Below are 6,000 nucleotides of genomic sequence, written 5' to 3' on the forward strand. Positions count from 1 at the left end.
CAAATCTATGTAACTTTCATAGATTTTTGCTACTCTGGGCATATACATGTGTAATGAGCAAAGATGTAGAAAAAAAAGGCCAAGCATTGCTTTGATGTAAATTCTTTGGCAAATTTGTGATTGGTTTTCTTTCAAAATGACCAGTAGCTACATCATTGTAGAGGCATGACTTTTGCACTCAAAACAGTGACAGAAACTTAGAATTTACTTCCAAATCCAGTAGGACGCACTGCTTGATAGTCATTCACCACATAAAATGCAAGCTACATGTGACAGGAATGGAATCGCGAGAAACGCTGTTATTGTACGGTGGTATTTGGCGATTTATCGATGGGTTTGGGCGGGTTTATGCGTTTGAGCAGAATATGCGAAGTTGGCACGCCGTTGATTGAGTTGGGCCTGCGAATGTGGCACATAAAAGAGTTTAAAAGAAACCACAATGAGGTCCTTGACATTTGCCTGAATATATGATCACTTTTGTAATTGCATTAGAAACTGATCTCTACTTAAAATTCCCTTCATTTAAGTTGAGTTACACTGTACAGTGTGTGTGAATGATCAGAGTGAACTATAGCCGAACAGCATACTTGGTGCTAGACTCCTTTGCCAAGAGTTTTATTGCATTGCAGTAATTTGCTCTCAGAGTCCATGTAATGGATTCTAGCTGTGTTTTGCATGAAGAAAAAAAAATCATGGCTTCAAGCCTTGTATGAGATGTGAAGGGTTTGTTGAGTGTCATATAATTCCTCAGACTATTGAGGGTTTCTTCACCAGGTGAAGCTCAAGGAAAGTTTCTGGATTGTTAGAGTAAAGAAAGGTTTTTCTCACTGTGAAAATGAGTGCAGGCAGGTATTTTTTTGTTTTGTTTTTCCGAGCTTCATTCTTCATAAATTCAGCGAGTCAAATTTTTCTTGAATCGGGACTTCAGGACGATTTTGCAAGTGTTCGCATTTTGTGATTTCTTGTTTTCTCTGTCAATCACAGGTAAACTTTTGCCCCCCCCCCCCCCCACCCCTGGTCCTCGTGATCCTCACTGACCCTCCTCTGCCTTTTGTCTGTCTACCCTCCTTTAATCCCCCTCCCTTTACCTGTTGGGCTCCTTGCCCATGACCTCTAACCCTCCCGCCTTTTTTTTTTGTTCTATGTCCTAGCCCTCCCCTGACTCTTCTTGTTGTGTGTAGTCCTTATATGTGATTGCTGCCCCTGCCTCTCTAGTCATTTTGCCTCTGACGTAGATTCTGCTGGGACCGAAAGCTCACGCCCCTTTTGACTCCAAAAGTTAAACTTGAAATACAACCTTAATATCATACCATATCCCTTTGTCAGCTGTGAGTCTTGTTTGGCACAGAAAAGCCCCATAGCTCTGTGTACACTGTCCATAGTCCCTGGCACAGATAGGGTTGACAGCAAATGATGTCAGAGCTGTTCCCACAAAATCTCGTGGGATACTGCGTCAACAAGATTTACCCCAAGTGACTGCTGTAAAACCAGAAACATTCGCTCATGAAACTTTCACAAATGTCTGCCCCTGAAAATATTATGAGGATATAGCATGTACTGGATTGTGTAGACGAAAAAACTTTCGTCTGCATCTTCACTTTCGGGAATCATGGCTCCTCGCAGAATTCACAAATGTTTGATGCGCGTAATAATTTCTGGTTTTACAGTGTTAATGTAAATGTGACCAGATTGCGTAGAAGGAGATTCCTTATTACAGACACATCTGGCTGATTACAAGGCACAATGAAATGATTTGAAGGAAATTGTGGGAGAAGATCACGATGGCTAAGTGAAGGTGAGAATTTCTGATGCTTTGTGAAATATTGCCTAGAGATTTGAAAATAAAAGCACAAAATTCCTTCATACTACCTTTATGGGAGAAGAGAAGGCTTCTGATAGGGAGACGAGAAAAGATATGTCGGCCCAAGCCCAGAATTGTCTGATAACCTCACCCAGGTATTGCCAAAATGTGGAGTTGGTCGGCAAATTGATCAATCATATTTCCGTAAATATTTGTGTAGAGCAATAGGGGCTGAATTCTTAATTCTTGATTTAGATAAGCAAGGCATTAGCTAATTCTTCCACACTGTCAACAAGAATTTATTTGTTGAACCATAGTGCATCCAGGTGGGCCCCATGGTAGACCAGCTTGTGCAGTTAAGTGTGGGCTATTCAGCCATCATCTCAGATGGACAAATGAAGCAAACAAACAAACAAACAAACAAACAAAAGAATGGTGACCATGTCCATGTATGATTGTCAAGGAGCACACACTCTGAATCTTGTTCGAAACAGTGCGAGAGAATGATAAATACGTAGCTTGTGCATTGTTTAGTAGATTATGTGTATCATATTAAACTGTACCATTCTTCATCCACTCGGATTGTGCAATTTTCTTTTATCATTCAAACATCTGAAGTATTTGGAGTAGTGTAAAAGTGGTTTCTTTCGCGTACAAATACTTTCACGGTTTCTATCAGTGCCGACTTTTTCGCGTGCGTTTGAATTCGCGGTCAGGAAAATCTGTGAATTCACAGTCGGCAAAAACTGTTTTATTTTGCACATGAAAACCCAAACTGTAATCCAATTATTCTTTTATTTATTAAATAGAAATTAAAATTAAATGCAGGCTTACCTGAAATCCTGTCTCTCGAGTACTTTATAACATGCTTGTACCTACATTGCGCGGTATCGCTCTGTGTGTGATGACCATCAATGCACTCAATGCGCGGAATCTCCGTGTGTGCATGTGCGCAATAGCGTTGTAACAAGCGGCGAGTTCAAAACATTTTCGAGTGATGTTAAATTCGCAGTTCATCCTCAAAGCGCGAAAATAAAACTACCGCGAAAGAAACCACTTTTACAGTAGTGGTATCTGACTGCAAGTTCTTGAAATTTATACTTTGGTGGTTTGCAATATCCTCTTGACTTGGGTTTGTGATTTTTTAACCCTTCCTATTTTCATCACTTATTCAGCTCTCTCATGCTATAGATTTGATTGCTGAGATTTTTGTGGCTTCAATGTGTAGTTTTGCATATGGTGCACAGGATGGGACTAAATGCATTTATACCAAAACCAAACAGAAAGTAATGGAATAGGAAAGTGAAGATTTGCAAAGGCAAGTGATGCTATAGACTGATAGCATCCAAAGCATGTGGGATCCAAGTTAAACGGATTAAAGGGATTGTATAGTAATGGTGGAGACGAAGATTGGGCTTTGAACTTTTTGTGAGATGTCAAGAAACCACTTACGGAGTACAATGTACATGTAGTATAGAACATACCATTCTTAGAGGATTTCAAAGTTTATTTGATAGAAACTGGTTTTGGAATGGCTGAAACGTCCAAAAACAAAGTAAAACAAAGCGATCGTAATAAAGGTGGATCCCACCTTTCATTAAGATCGCTGTTTTTGGATATCCTAGCCATTTCAAAACCGATTTTCATCAAATAAATGTTGAATTCCTTTTGAAATTACATACTCTTTTATATTTTATGAGAGGCTTCTCATCATCTCACAGAAAAATGACAGAAACCTGAAGTACGGTCTCAACCAAAACTATATGATCCCTTTAAAGTTGATTTATCTGTAAGAATTCAACTGAGGTAGAATCCCAACATGCTGTGGAGGCCCCTAAGCTGTCTCCTAAAGTTAGATGAGATTTCCACAGTGATGTGAAAGGAAGGAATGTATTTTCTGCTGTGAAAACCGAGAACATCCATAGGCTGATTTGGTCTAAATCTTGTCATTCTCCAAATTCTCAAATGTAAACACATCTTTTTAGCTCGGCCAGCTGGTTCAAGTATACATTTTACATCACTTCTTTGTCCTCCCATGTTAACAGTTATCCTTGATTCGAATTACAGCATTATTTACACTTTGTATGTAGAAGAAATGTTTTTACGTAGAAGATTTTTTTTTTCTCTCTGATGTCAAATATCTAGTAGGTCCATGCAATACATTTGATACAAAACTTTGTTCATGTATGTAATAAAACTGGGGAAAATGAATTTATATAATTATGCTTGTTCACCTTTGCAATCAGTTTCCATTTGTTAGCTTGTCTTTGGCTCATTCAGACAATCAACTTGTATCATTTCCCACATGCATAATAGTCTTTATCTTTGAAAACGGACTATCTTTCATCGTTTGGTGGTTTTGAGGGTTTTATTCTTATATCATGAGCAATGTCAAGTTTAATGTTACATTTGCTTGAAATACTTTCCTGGCAGCTCTCACCCTAAATGTGCCCAGGCATTTACTTACTTTGTAACTTTGTGACATTGAATTTCTAAGGATGTTCTGGTAAGTGACTTTATCATCAGTTCTGTGATAGGTTTATGGCAATCAAGTGGGATGAATTTAAATGTCATTGGAAAATTTCGAGCATTGAGAGAGTAACCAAACAGAGGAATGTATTACCACTATGTCTGTCTTTTCTGTTGTGGCTTGCAGTCGGCAGATCACAGTGTTGGGTGATAGAAGGCTTCACGGTACACCACGTATTCTTTCTGGAGTATGTGAGTGGCCCTGAAAAGGGCCTACCCGATTCCGACGTTTCGGCAAGCATGTTCTTGCCGTTCTCAAGGGAAGAACATGTTCTCTCTCGCCGTTCTCAACAGCGAGAACATGCTTGCCAAAACGTTGGGATTGCATAGATGCCAAGTTCAAATAATTTTTATGAGTGAGATTTTCATGACTCAGCATCTCTGCGCGTGCGCATATGTGCGTGAGCGAGGGAGCGAAGTGGCTGAGCGAGGGGAGGGTGTGGGAGGGGGTGTCCGCCCGTCCACCGTAGGGAGCTTTTTTAATTTTTAGCTCTTAATGGTGCAAGCTGGTGCATACTTGAGTGACTATTTTTTACTTATTTTGAAAGACAAATGGGAAATATGCCTTCAATTGCAACTCTCACTTTAATCCTTTAAGCTATGCTCCCAATGCGTGAGAAAAATGGGTGTCGATCATGAGACAGACCCTAAATGCTTGAGTCTCACTCACAATACGTGAGACTTGGTAGCTCTGGGATTGGGTAGGCCCTTTTCAGGGCCACTCACATACTCCAGAAAGAATACAATATGTGGTGCACCGTGAAGCCTTCTACCACCCAATGTTCTACCACCATGAAAGCCTTCAAAGATTTCAGATCACAGTGTGCAGTTTGTCAGATGGCAGCTGAAAAATGGCACAATAATTGTACACAAAAGTATGAAGACACTTTAAAAGAAAAGGTTACTGACTGTCAACATGGGCATTATTCACTTTTCCATCGATAGTTGCTACAAATCTGCTTATTTGGATGACAGGGGAATAATGTTTATTGGTTTTGTTTTGTCTTCACAACATTTTATGTACTTTGGCCATAGTCTGTTTATCCATACATTTAAATATAAACATACATTTGTGCATATACATATACGTAAATGTGTGACACACATTCGACTCATGCCTATTTTTGCAGGGTTCATTAAAAATAAAAAAGGGCAAATTCTCCCCAGATCCATTATAGAAAAAGGGTAATATGAAGTCTAGTCCTAGAGACAGTACATATACTGGAGACAAGAAACATTAGAATAGTTTTACTGTGTAGGACTTTGTCATAGCCTTAGTTTACTATCAAGAGCCCACTGGCTAGGCCTACTTGATATTATTGCTGCTGTTTTGGGGTTTGCATGTAGCTACTTGTATTGAGCCGTGTCTTGTTCAATCCTGTGACATAGCAAAAAATATGAGACAATAGTGCTGGCATATTGATTTCTTGTGTCTGTGTTTAAATCAACAAAAGTTTTCAATCAGTTGAAGTCAGCTCCTAAAGCATAGCTGTAACTTAGGATGAGAATGTTCCAGAGTACATTAACCCATTGAGGACGGGCTGATAGTGCTTTAACATGCATTTCCCATAGACACTTACCCGAGTATACTGGGGACTTGTCGTCAAGGGGTTAATTAGTCCATCAGACCCGTTGGTAATGTTGTGTAGTCCAACCGGGAATCAGTTGGC

This window comes from Diadema antillarum, unplaced genomic scaffold (genome assembly GCF_040938485.1).
Source record: "Diadema antillarum isolate AM-2024a unplaced genomic scaffold, OU_Dant_1.0 scf00000128, whole genome shotgun sequence".
Lineage (NCBI taxonomy): Eukaryota > Metazoa > Echinodermata > Echinoidea > Diadematoida > Diadematidae > Diadema > Diadema antillarum.